This window comes from Bombina bombina, chromosome 4 (genome assembly GCF_027579735.1).
Source record: "Bombina bombina isolate aBomBom1 chromosome 4, aBomBom1.pri, whole genome shotgun sequence".
Lineage (NCBI taxonomy): Eukaryota > Metazoa > Chordata > Amphibia > Anura > Bombinatoridae > Bombina > Bombina bombina.
The window spans coordinates 1,151,227,187-1,151,241,818 of record NC_069502.1 but is presented as its reverse complement, the minus strand read 5'-3'; the positions used below and the strand labels follow the sequence as shown (position 1 = coordinate 1,151,241,818).

Below are 14,632 nucleotides of genomic sequence, written 5' to 3'. Positions count from 1 at the left end.
ATGTCATCTTCCAAGAGGCGCTGAAGAGGTCTTCTATCCGGGCGATGTCATCTTCCAAGCCGGGTCTTGAATCTTCCTCCCGCCGACGCGGAAACTCCTTCTTCACCGACGGACTACGACGAATGAAGGCTCCTTTAAGGGACGTCATCCAAGATGGCGTCCCCTCAATTCCGATTGGCTGATAGGATTCTATCAGCCAATCGGAATTAAGGTAGGAAAAATCTGATTGGCTGATGGAATCAGCCAATCAGATTGAGCTCGCATTCTATTGGCTGATCGGAACAGCCAATAGAATGCGAGCTCAATCTGATTGGCTGATTCCATCAGCCAATCAGATTTTCCTATCTTAATTCCGATTGGCTGATAGAATCCTATCAGCCAATCGGAATTGAGGGGACGCCATCTTGGATGACGTCCCTTAAAGGAGCCTTCATTCGTCGTAGTCCGTCGGTGAAGAAGGAGGTTCCATGTCGGCGGGAGGAAGATTCAAGACCCGGCTTGGAAGATGACATCGCCCGGATAGAAGACCTCTTCAGCGCCTCTTGGAAGATGACATCGGCCGGATCAAAGACTTTTTCAGCGCCTGCCTGGATGATGACTTCATCGGATGGAAGATTTCTTCAGCGCCGCTTGGAGGATTAACTTCTTCCGCTCCGGATGTCCACTTCGGTTCCATCGCTGCTCGGCTGAGTGAAGACAAGGTAGGATGATCTTCAGGGGATTAGTGTTAGGTTTTTTGTAAGGGGGGTTTGGGTTAGATTAGGGGTATGTGGGTGGTGGGTTTTAATGTTGGGGGGGGGGTTGTATTTTTCTTTTACAGGCAAAAGAGCTGAACTTTTGGGGGCATGCCCCCACAAATGGCCCTTTTCAGGGCTGGTAAGGTAAAAGAGCTTTGAACTTTATTTAATTTATAATAGGGTAGGGCATTTTTTTATTTTGGGGGGTTTGTTATTTTATTAGGGGGCTTAGATTAGGTGTAAGTAGCTTAAAATTGTTGTAATATTTTTAAAATGTTTTGTAACTTATTTTTTTATTTTTTGTAACTTAGCTTTTTTTATTTTTTGTACTTTAGTTTAGTTTATGTAATTGTATTTAATTGTAGTTATTTGAAGGTAATTTATTTAATTAATTTAATGATAGTGTAGTATTAGGTTTAATTGTAACTTAGGTTAGGATTTATTTTACAGGTAATTTTGTATTTCTTTTAGCTAGGAAGTTATTAAATAATTAATAACTATTTAATAACTATTCAAACTAGCTAAAATAAATACAAAGTTACCTGTAAAATAAATATAAATACTAACGGCTAGATTTAGAGTTTTGTCGGTAAGGACCCGCGTAGCTAACGCCGGCTTTTTTCTGGCCGCACCATAAAAATAACTCTGGTATTGAGAGTCCACATAAAGGCTGCGTTAGGCTCCAAAAAAGGAGCGTAGAGCATTTTTAACGCAGCTTCAACTCTCGATACCAGAGTTGCTAACGCAAGCGGCCAGCCTCAAAAACGTGCTCGTGCTTGATTCCCCCATAGGAAAACAATGGGGCTGTTTGAGCTGAAAAAAAAACCGCGTTCAGCTCCTAACGCAGCCCCATTGTTTGCTATGCGCAAACACTTCCTACGTCTGCACCTAACACTCTAACATGTACCCCGAGTCTAAACACCCCTAACCTTACACTTATTAACCCCTATTCTGCTGCCCCCGCTATCGCTGACCCCTGCATATTATTATTTACCCCTAATCTACCGCTCCGGACACCGTCGCTACTTACATTATCCCTATGTACCCCTAATCTGCTGCCCTATCATCGCCGACCCCTATATTATATTTATTAACCCCTAATCTGCCCCCCACAACGTCGCCTCCACCTGCCTACACTTATTAACCCCTAATCTGCCGAGCGGACCGCACCGCTATTATAATAAAGTTATTAACCCCTAATCCGCCTCACTAACCCTATAATAAATAGTATTAACCCCTAATCTGCCCTCCCTAACATCGCCGACTACCTAACTTCAATTATTAACCCCTAATCTGCCGACCGAGCTCACCGCTATTCTAATAAATGTATTAACCCCTAAAGCTAAGTCTAACCCTAACACTAACACCCCCTAAATTAAATATAATTTTAATCTAACAAAATTAATTAACTCTTATTAAATAAATTATTCCTATTTAAAGCTAAATACTTACCTGTAAAATAAATCCTAATATAGCTACAATATAAATTATATTACATTGTAGCTATTTTAGGATTAATATTTATTTTACAGGCAACTTTGTAATTATTTTAACCAGGTACAATAGCTATTAAATAGTTAAGAACTATTTAATAGTTACCTAGTTAAAATAATTACAAAATTACCTGTAAAATAAATCCTAACCTAAGTTACAATTAAACCTAACACTATACTATCATTAAATTAATTAAATAAAATACCTACAATTACCTACAATTAAACCTAACACTACACTATCAATACATTAATTAAATACAATACCTACAAATATCTACAATGAAATAAACTAACTAAAGTACAAAAAATAAAAAAGAACTAAGTTACAAAAAATAAAAAAATATCTACAAACATAAGAAAAATATTACAACAATTTTAAACTAATTACACCTACTCTAAGCCCCCTAATAAAACAACAAAGCCCCCCAAAATAAAAAAAGGCCTACCCTATTCTAAATTACTAAAGTTAAAAGCTCTTTTACCTTACCAGCCCTGAACAGGGCCCTTTGCGGGGCATGCCCCAAGAAGTTCAGCTCTTTTGCCTGTAAAAAAAACATACAATACCCCCCCCCAACATTACAACCCACCACCCACATACCCCTAATCTAACCCAAACCCCCCTTAAATAAACCTAACACTAAGCCCCTGAAGATCTTCCTACCTTGTCTTCACCATACCAGGTTCACCGATCGGTCCTGAAGAGCTCCTCCGATGTCCTGATCCAAGCCCAAGCGGGGGGCTGAAGATGTCCATGATCCGGTAGAAGTCTTCATCCAAGCGGGGCAGAAGAGGTCTTCCATCCGATTGAAGTCTTCATCCAAGCGGGGGCAGAAGAGGTCTTCCATCCGATTGAAGTCTTCATCCAGGCGGCATCTTCTATCGACATCCATCTGGAACGGAGCGGCAGCATCCTGAAGACCTCCGACGCGGAACATCCATCCTGGCCGACGACTGAACGGTTCCTTTAAATGACGTCATCCAAGATGGCGTCCCTCAAATTCCGATTGGCTGATAGGATTCTATCAGCCAATCGGAATTAAGGTAGGAATATTCTGATTGGCTGATGGAATCAGCCAATCAGAATCAAGTTCAATCTGATTGGCTGATCCAATCAGCCAATCAGATTGAGCTCGCATTCTATTGGCTGTTCCGATCAGCCAATAGAATGCGAGCTAAATCTGATTGGCTGATTCCATCAGCCAATCAGAATATTCCTACCTTAATTCTGATTGGCTGATAGAATCCTATCAGCCAATCGGATTCGAGGGACGCCATCTTGGATGACGTCATTTAAAGGAACTGTCATTCGTCGTTCAGTCGTCGGCCAGGATGGATGTTCCGCGTCGGAGGTCTTCAGGATGCTGCCGCTCCGCTCCAGATGGATGTCGATAGAAGATGCCGCCTGGATGAAGACTTCAATCGGATGGAAGACCTCTTCTGCCCCGCTTGGATGAAGACTTCAATCGGATGGAAGACCTCTTCTGCCCCGCTTGGATGAAGACTTCTACCGGATCATGGACATCTTCAGCCCCCCGCTTGGGCTTGGATCAGGACATCGGAGGAGCTCTTCAGGACGTATCGGTGAACCTGGTATGGTGAAGATAAGGTAGGAAGATCTTCAGGGGCTTAGTGTTAGGTTTATTTAAGGGGGGTTTGGGTTAGATTAGGGGTATGTGGGTGGTGGGTTGTAATGTTGGGGGGGGGTATTGTATGTTTTTTTTACAGGCAAAAGAGCTGAACTTCTTGGGGCATGCCCCGCAAAGGGCCCTGTTCAGGGCTGGTAAGGTAAAAGAGCTTTTAACTTTAGTAATTTAGAATAGGGTAGGGCATTTTTTATTTTGGGGGGCTTTGTTGTTTTATTAGGGGGCTTAGAGTAGGTGTAATTAGTTTAAAATTGTTGTAATATTTTTCTTATGTTTGTAGATATTTTTTTATTTTTTGTAACTTAGTTCTTTTTATTTTTTGTACTTTAGTTAGTTTATTTCATTGTAGTTATTTGTAGATATTGTATTTAATTAATGTATTGATAGTGTAGTGTTAGGTTTAATTGTAGGTAATTATAGGTATTTTATTTAATTAATTTAATGATAGTGTAGTGTTAGGTTTAATTGTAACTTAGGTTAGGATTTATTTTACAGGTAATTTTGTAATTATTTTAACTAGGTAACTATTAAATAGTTCTTAACTATTTAATAGCTATTGTACCTGGTTAAAATAATTACAAAGTTGCCTGTAAAATAAATATTAATCCTAAAATGTTAAATTATAATTTATATTGTAGCTATATTAGGATTTATTTTACAGGTAAGTATTTAGCTTTAAATAGGAATAATTTATTTAATAAGAGTTAATTAATTTCGTTAGATTAAAATTATATTTAATTTAGGGGGGTGTTAGTGTTAGGGTTAGACTTAGCTTTAGGGGTTAATACATTTATTAGAATAGCGGTGAGCTCCGGTCGGCAGATTAGGGGTTAATAATTGAAGTTAGGTGTCGGCGATGTTAGGGAGGGCAGATTAGGGGTTAATACTATTTATTATAGGGTTAGTGAGGCGGATTAGGGGTTAATAACTTTATTATAGTAGCGCTCAGGTCCGCTCGGCAGATTAGGGGTTAATAAGTGTAGGCAGGTGGAGGCAACGTTGTGGGGGGCAGATTAGGGGTTAATAAATATAATATAGGGGTCGGCGGTGTTAGGGGCAGCAGATTAGGGGTACATAAGGATAACGTAGGTGGCGGCGCTTTGCGGTAGGCAGATTAGGGGTTAATAAGTGTAGGTAGCTGGCGGCGACGTTGTGGGGGGCAGGTTAGGGGTTACTAAATATAATATAGGGGTCGGCGGTGTTAGGGGCAGCAGATTAGGGGTACATAAGGATAACGTAGTTGGCGGTCGGCAGATTAGGGGTTAAAAAAATTTAATCGAGTGGCGACGATGTGGGGGGACCTCGGTTTAGGGGTACATATGTAGTTTATGGGTGTTAGTGTACTTTAGAGTACAGTAGTTAAGAGCTTTATGAACCGGCGTTAGCCCAGAAAGCTCTTAACTACTGACTTTTTTTCCTGCGGCTGGAGTTTTGTCGTTAGAGTTCTAACGCTCACTTCAGCCACGACTCTGAATACCGGAGTTAGAAAAATCCCATTGAAAAGATAGGATACGCAATTTACGTAAGGGGATCTGCGGTATGGAAAAGTTGCGACTGAAAAGTGAGCGTTAGACCCTTTTTTGAGTGACTCCAAATACCAGAGTTAGCCTAAAACCAGCGTTAGGAGCCTCTAACGCTGGTTTTCACGGCTAACGCCAAACTCCAAATCTAGGCCTAAGATAGCTACAATATAATTATTATTTATATTGTAGCTATATTAGGGTTTATTTTACAGGTAAGTATTTAGTTTTAAATAGGAATAATTTATTAAAGTATAGTGTTAGGTGTAATTGAAACTTAGGTTAGGATTTATTTTACAGGTAAATTTCAGTTTATTTTAGCTAGGTAAGCTATTAAATAGTTAATAACTATTTAATAGCTATTGTACCTAGTTAAAATAAATTGAAAGGTACCTGTAAAATAAAAATAAATCCTAAGATAGCTAGAATATAATTATTATTTATATTGTAGCTATATTAGGGTTTATTTTATAGGTAAGTATTTAGTTTTAAATAGGATTAATTTAGTTAATAATAAAATATTATTTAGATTGATTTAATTAATATTTAAGTTAGGGGGGCGTTAGGGTTAGACTTAGGTTTAGGGGTTAATAATTTTATTACAGTGGCGGCGGCGTAGTGGGGGGCAGGATAGGGGTTAATAAATTTATTATAGGTGGCGACGGTGTAGGGGGGGGCAGGATAGGGGTTAATAGGTTTAATATAGGTTGCGGTGGGTTCAGGGAGCGGCGGTTTAGGGGTTAAACTATTTATTTAGTTGCGGAGAGGTGCAGGATCAGCAGGAGAGGGGTTAATAACTTTATTATAGATGGCGACGGTGTAGGGGGGGCAGAATAGGGGTTACTAGGTATAATGTAGGTGGCAGCGGTGTCCGGGAGCGGCGGTTTAGGGGTTAATACATTTATAAGAGTTGCGGCAGGGTCTAGGAGCGGCGGTTTAGGGGTTAATACATTTATAAGAGTTGCGGCAGGGTCTAGGAGCGGCGGTTTAGGGGTTAGTAACTTTATTTAGTTGCGGGGGGCTCCGGGGGCGCCGGTATAGGGATAGAACAGTGTAGTTTAGTGTGAGTGCTTAGTGACAGGCTAGCAATAAAGCTGGGAAAAAGCCGAAGGGCAGCGAGATCGGATGAGTGATAACTCTCACAGTCCGCAGCTCATCGCCCCGCGGCTTTTTAACAACTTTTTTTTGTATAACTTAGGCAAACGTATTCAAGGTCCGCGGCGGCGAAGGTAGGCGAGCTTAGGCGGGCGTATTGGGCCGGCGAAGGCAGAAAAGTAGACAGCTTGATAACTACCCCCCCTAGTCTTAACATACATAATGTGCCTTCCCACTGCCAAAGAAAATCCTGTATAAAGGATTTTAAAAATGTCCCCATCTACTGCATATGACATATTCTTCTGATATGCACGTCTCCAAGACCTAGAAGACAAAAGCACTTACCTGCAGTCTAGCTGTCCGGCAGGAAGACAGCTCACAAGGCATGAAAGGACACATAATCCTTACAGAGACCTGTAGAAAAAGATAGAACAGAGTAACCAACTCATGCTTTTTGTAGCATGGGCAGCAATGTGTTAAGAAAACAAAGCAAGGACTACCTCACAACTTCCTAACTGCTTAAAAGCCACCACTACTCTACTGAAGAGGTTGATGTGGACTCAGCTAAACCCAAATCCCTGCTTGCAGGGAAAAGTACCAGAAAAAGGAATTCATTTCTTCAGACACCAAACTTCCCCTCCATTGACAGAGGCAAAGAGAATGACTGGGGATTATGGGTAGGGGAGTGACACTTAACAGCTTTGCTGTGGTGCTCTTTGCCTCCTCCTGCTGGCCAGGAGTGATATTCCCAGAATGACATTGTGGATATATCTTAGAAAAGAAAAGAGCAAGAGCCCCTTCAAAGTGTAGCACATCAGTTTTCTCTGCCTTTCTATCATCACTGTGTGATATCACAAAAGGTCACCTTCCCCAGCAGCTGTTATAAGCCAGAGCAAGTGTCCTCCTCTGAGGGTGAAGATGTGTCTGTTGTGCTCAGGGCTGGCTTTAAGCTTTTAGGTTCACTGACTGAGGCCACAAAGGTCAAAATCGCCAACAAGTGTTGGAAAAGAGTGTTCTTTGGTGTGGCAATCATAATTAGAGATGGCAGAAAAGGCAAGCTGCCCTGTAACTGAGGAGTAGCAGTCTTGGCCCTCCATGGTCACTGAGGACCTGAGCATGCTTACTGAGACGTGCTTCCTAAGGACTGGCCTATGCTGAAATGGCAGTGTACAGTATTGAACAGTCCAGTGGTTGAAAAGATGGTGAGTTAACTTTTTGTCTGCCAGAGAGGCCTGCAGCATTACAGCTTATACCTTATGTGAAAAGCACGGCAGTCTAGCTAGACCCCATGTTACTTTAGATTTGCTTAAAAAGAAAGCAATATCTTTGGCACACTATCATCTAGATGACGAGTTTTGCGCTATACCGGGTGCGTAAAGAACACAATAAAATGAGCAGTATCGCACTTTCCATAGTGCTGCCATTACGAGTTACTAAAAAACCTCCTTGTGCTGTGCGTTATGGTGCGTTAAGCTCCATACCGCACAGGGCTGAGTTTACGTGCTTGTGCACGCTTTCCCCCATAGACATCAATGGGGAGAAAGTGTTAGAAAAAAACTAACACCTGCGATCGCGGAATGGCAAATCGCTGTAACGCAACGCCATTGATGTCTATGGGAAAAAGAAAATTACGTTTAAACCTTAAATGAAGTTATTAACCCCTAATACGCCACTCCCCAACATCACTTACACTAAATAAAGTGATTAACCCCTAATTCATCGCTCCTCGACATTGCCTACACTAAATAAAACTATTAACCCCTAAACTGCCGCCCCCTACATCGCAACTAATAAATAAACCTATTAACTCCTGATCAGCCGCCCACCCACATCGCTACTATTATAATAAAAAGCTTGGGTCTTGTTGGTTCCTAGAAACGAAGGGAGCTAAGACTAAGGGGTTTTAAATACTTAACCCCTCTCATTCAGCTCCCTTAAAGGGACATAATCAGCTCTGAAAGTCCCCCCCCCCCCCCCCCCCCCCAAGGGACGACATCATGGCTGTTATCTGCACTTAACACAATGTACATCATCTGCATTTAAGATATTAAAGGGGAGGAAAAAAAACCAAGATTAAAGTATAAATTTACTTAACATAACTATTCTAATAAAATAAACTACCAATTAAAAATCTAAAACTACAAAAAAAGTAAAAAAATCTGACATTACAAAAAAAGGCTAAAATTGCAAAAAAAGTTTTTTTATCCAAAATAATAAAAATTACACCTAATCTAATAGCCCTATAAAAACAAAAAAGCCCCCCCAAAATAAAAACACCCCCTAACTTAACAACAAACTACCAATATCCCTTAAAAGGGGCTTTTGTAGGCCATTGCCCTAAGTTAAATCTATAACTACTGGTCTCAGATCGCGGAATGGATCGTGTCGGTATAGGCTGTAACACAAGCATTTTAGCCGGACCGCACAACCTGTAATACTGTGCTATGGAAAATCCTGCACTTAAACTTAATTTTTTAAATGCGGAATGGAGGGTTGCGTTAAGGCTAAAATGCTTGCGGTATAGCTATACCGCAGCAACTTGTAATTTGCGTTATCTGCCATTCAGCGCTTAATGGCCGATTTTTTAGCTGTATAGCCGTACCGCACCATGAAGCAAAACTTGTAATCTAGCCGTATGAGAGCTCTGCTTTCGAATTATTGAGAGAGAGGTCTGTGTATAGCGGCTGACAGGGAAAATACCACCCTCTCTTTGAAAACTTGAACATTCCAAACCTACTTTCCCATCACATCTCCCATCAGCCACCTGGAAATGCAAAAAAGGCAGATAAAGCTCGGCCATAGGTGTTGGTTTCTTGTTAATGTTTTTCCGATTTGAATAATAGGCAGGCACTGTTCTTTGACGCACCTGCATTAGTTCATAAGGGTATGAACCTTGTAGAACAGTTCCACTGGTATAAAAGGCCAGTTGTTCTAGCAAGTCTTTAACATCAGCATGGCAGATTAAGAAGCCCATATTTGCAGCCTGTATGACCCCTTTCAGATGTCCCCAAGGTGCTGATCATGGTCTGGTGTCAACAAATCTCATTCCCTGGTATTGTCATGATTAAGAAGGGCAATAGACCTTTCAAAATGTAGCACATCAGTTTTCTCTGGCAAGATCTGTGCCTTTCAATTATCACTGGGCAGCAGCAAAGGGCAAGTGTCTTCTTTTGAGGGTGGAGGTGTTGTCTGTTGTGCACAGGGCTTTGAGGTTTTAGGCTCACTGACTAAGGTCACAAAGGTCACATTCACAAACTAGTGTTGGAAAGAGTCTTCCCTGGCGTACCATTAATAATTAGAGGTGGCAGAAAAGGCAAGCTGCCCTTGAACTGAGGAGTAGCAGTCTGGGCCCTCCATGGTCACTGTGGGACATGACAGAGTCCAATATCACAGCTGCCTGGGACCTAAGCATGCTTACTGAGATGTGCTTCCTAAGGATTGGCCTTTGCTGAAATGGCATTGTACAGTATTGAAGGGTCCAGTGGTTGAAGAGATAGTGGTTTTGTCTGCCCTGTTATGTTTGATTAGCTTAAAAAGAAAGCAATCTCTTTGGCATACTCTGAGAGTCCTGCTTTCGACTTATTGAGAAAGAGCTCTGTGTATAGTGGCTGACAGGAAAATAACATCCTCCTTTTCAAACCTGCTACCTCATCAGCCTGGAAATGCAAAAAATGCAGATAAAGCTAGGCCTAAAGAGGTAGAAAAACATTGCACAGTCTGCCCATATAAGCAAGTTGGCTTAGCAATGGTGTGGATGGAAACATTGCAACAGTTAACTCTGAAAACCGCAACTATGTGATCCCCTGTAAAAACGCAAAACTAAAAAGTTGCACAAAACATATCAAAAATACATTACAAAGCACAATTACACTCATAATAACACCATCTACTAAATTTATTTCAAAACAAATATTACACACAAAAGTTATAAAGGCTTAACAAAAGCAGACAAAGGGCTTTAACATAGAGATACATACATATACATGTCAAAAGATGGATATATACATATGTATTTATATGTGTATATATGTATTTACAGACATACAATATATACACATACAGGGAGTGCAGAATTATTAGGCAAGTTGTATTTTTGAGGATTAATTTTATTATTGAACAACAACCATGTTCTCAATGAACCCAAAAAAATCATTAATATCAAAGCTGAATAGTTTTGGAAGTAGTTTTTAGTTTGTTTTTAGTTATAGCTATTTTAGGGGGATATCTGTGTGTGCAGGTGACTATTACTGTGCATAATTATTAGGCAACTTAACAAAAAACAAATATATACCCATTTCAATTATTTATTTTTACCAGTGAAACCAATATAACATCTCAACATTCACAAATATAAATTTCTGACATTCAAAAACAAAACAAAAACAAATCAGTGACCAATATAGCCACCTTTCTTTGCAAGGACACTCAAAAGCCTGCCATCCATGGATTCTGTCAGTGTTTCGATCTGTTCACCATCAACATTGCGCGCAGCAGCAACCACAGCCTCCCAGACACTGTTCAGAGAGGTGTACTGTTTTCCCTCCTTGTAAATCTCACATTTGATGATGGACCACAGGTTCACAATGGGGTTCAGATCAGGTGAACAAGGAGGCCATGTCATTAGATTTTCTTCTTTTATACCCTTTCTTGCCAGCCACGCTGTGGAGTACTTGGACGCGTGTGATGGAGCATTGTCCTGCATGAAAATCATGTTTTTCTTGAAGGATGCAGACTTCTTCCTGTACCACTGCTTGAAGAAGGTGTCTTCCAGAAACTGGCAGTAGGACTGGGAGTTGAGCTTGACTCCATCCTCAACCCGAAAAGGCCCCACAAGCTCATCTTTGATGATACCAGCCCAAACCAGTACTCCACCTCCACCTTGCTGGCGTCTGAGTCGGACTGGAGCTCTCTGCCCTTTACCAATCCAGCCACGGGCCCATCCATCTGGCCCATCAAGACTCACTCTCATTTCATCAGTCCATAAAACCTTAGAAAAATCAGTCTTGAGATATTTCTTGGCCCAGTCTTAACGTTTCAGCTTGTGTGTCTTGTTCAGTGGTGGTCGTCTTTCAGCCTTTCTTACCTTGGCCATGTCTCTGAGTATTGCACACCTTGTGCTTTTGGGCACTCCAGTGATGTTGCAGCTCTGAAATATGGCCAAACTGGTGGCAAGTGGCATCTTGGCAGCTGCACGCTTGACTTTTCTCAGTTCATGGGCAGTTATTTTGCGCCTTGGTTTTTCCACACACTTCTTGCGACCCTGTTGACTATTTTGAATGAAACGCTTGATTGTTCGATGATCACGCTTCAGAAGCTTTGCAATTTTAAGAGTGCTGCATCCCTCTGCAAGATATCTCACTATTTTGACTTTTCTGAGCCTGTCAAGTCCTTCTTTTGACCCATTTTGCCAAAGGAAAGGAAGTTGCCTAATAATTATGCACACCTGATATAGGGTGTTGATGTCATTAGACCACACCCCTTCTCATTACAGAGATGCACATCACCTAATATGCTTAATTGGTAGTAGGCTTTCGAGCCTATACAGCTTGGAGTAAGACAACATGCATAAAGAGGATGATGTGGTCAAAATACTCATTTGCCTAATAATTCTGCACTCCCTGTATAAACATATTAATACTGTATTCTAAGAATTTCTAAATATATATTCTTATATATATATATATATATATATATATATATATATATATATACACTATTTATATACCTATGTATGTATATATACTGTATATATATATATATATATATATATATATACAGTGTACATATATATATATATATATATATACTATATATATTTATATATATATATATATATATATATATATATATATATATATATATATATATATATATATATATATATATATATATACACACTCATCTGTCAGATAATGCACCACTTCGCCCAGAAAATTGTTGCAATTACAAATGTTTAGGCATTCTCATGTTTATTTCTTTTATTTGTATTGGACACAAAAAAAGTGGAGAAAAAAAAAGCCAAATCTGACACAAAAAATATTGTCACCTTCTCAAAATTGTAAGAAATAATTGCATTCCAAGTTTGTGATGCTCCTGTAACTTGTAATTAAACTCACCTGTATCAATTAACAGGTGCTGACAATATAGAAAATATAAAAAATGGGGAAAAATGTACTTAAAGGGACAGTAAACACCAGAATTGTTGTTGTTTAAAAAGATAGATAATCCCTTTATTACCCATTCCCCAATTTTGCATAACCAACACAGTTATAATAATATATTTTTTACTTCTGTGATTACCTTGTATCTAAGCCTTTGCAAACTGCCCCCTTATTTCAGTTCTTTTGGCAGACTTGCATTTTTAGCCAATCAGTGCTTGCTCTTAGGAGCTTCACGTGCCAGAGCTCAATGTTATCTATATGAAACACATGAACTAACGCCCTCTAGTGGTGAAAAACTGTCAAAATGCTTTCCGATTAGAGGCAGTCTTCAAGGTCTAAGAAATTAGCACATGAACCTCCTAGATTTAGCTTTCAACTAAGAATACCAAGAGAACAAAGCAAAATTGGTAATAAAAGTAAATTGGAAAGTTGTTTAAAATTACATGCCCTATATAAATCATGAAAGTTTTTTTGTGACTTTACTGTCCCTTTAATGTTTCTGTTGTATGTCTCTGTGAGCCACACTGAGCATGGAGAAGAGAAAGAGCGGCAAACAATTGTCTGAGGATTTGAGAACGCGTCAGGTGTCTACCTGTACTCGCACCTGCCATTTGGCCGTCTGGCTGAACTAAAGAATAAAAGATTTGTATATCTTGTTTGCTGTCTCCGGGTCTCCTCCTTCATTCCCCCTGGTGGGACTTACCCTTTCTATATTAATATATATATATATATATATAGATAGATAGATAGATAGATAGATAGATAGATAGATAGATAGATAGATATTGTCACAAACTGATCCAGTTAAGGGCTTGAAAAAAGAGTACAATGTGTAGCACTCACTTCTTCCAGCCCTTAGCTGGATCAGTTTGAGGAAGTTTTTCTAGTTAAAGCACCTATCCTCAAATACAACATAACTACAACTGTAATATAAGTGGGAACTGTCTATATAATTAATAGTAGTGCCATTGGTACATCCTATAACATAGATATATATTGTACCAAACAAACATCAGATAGATGTAGAAATATGTATTTATGAATAAATGGAACATATTCTGTTATGTGAAGAACATTGGAATGTGAAATATTCATATTTTCAAGTCTGGTTAGGGCACATGAGAATATGCAATTGGGTTTGCGTGAGAGTGGGATGTTAGTTTTTTTCCAAGTTTTTTCCTCCATTGACATCTATGGGACACTATGTGAACACGCACGCGATATTCTAACTACGGCTTTTTACGCTCATCGGGTTAGCATGTGAGCAAAAACTGTTCACTTTCAACTCATAATAAGAGCGCAACCCGACGAGCTCAAAAAGCTTACTTGTAGCGCAATTATCGCTCGAGCGGGAGCGTTAATTAGCACTCCACTTGTAATCGGGTCCATTATTGGCATTAAGGGGCATATTTATTAAGCTCTGTATAGAGCTTGAGGCCCCTTGTTTCAAAAGACTGCTCCTCCATAACTATTCTGCCTGCTTTGAGGTGGCGGACACCCGCTGCCCGTGAATCTGCAGGGGGCAGCATTGTACCAGCAGTTCACAAGAACAGCGTATGCTGTCGGCATTTATCGATGTGCAGCGGACATGATGCGCTACTTCGCATCATGTCCGCTCGCATATTGATAAATATACCCCTAAATGTATTTTACATCTTTTACTGTTATGTATCCAATGGTTTTTATTAAAGAAGATATATATATTGATGGACTTAAAGGGACAGTCTAGTCAAAATTAAACTTTCATTATTCAGATAGGAGATGTAATTTTAATCAACTTTTCAATTTACTTTTATTATCAAATTTGCTTTGTTTTCTTGTTATTCTTATTTGAAACAAAACCTAGGTAGGCTCATATGCTAATTTCTAAGTCCTTGAGGGCTGCCTCTTATCACATGCTTTTATCAACAACAGACTGTGAGCCATATAGATAACTCTGTGTTCAGGCACAGGGAGTTATTTAAGAGTTAGCACAACACA

General features: G+C 39.7%; 1 protein-coding gene across 1 annotated transcript in view; it reads right to left on the bottom strand.

Annotated features, from left to right (window-relative positions):
• LOC128658087 (calpain-8-like) overlaps nucleotides 1-14,632 on the bottom strand; it is a 260,090-nt gene that overhangs the window by 119,989 nt on the left and 125,469 nt on the right. The window lies entirely within an intron of this gene.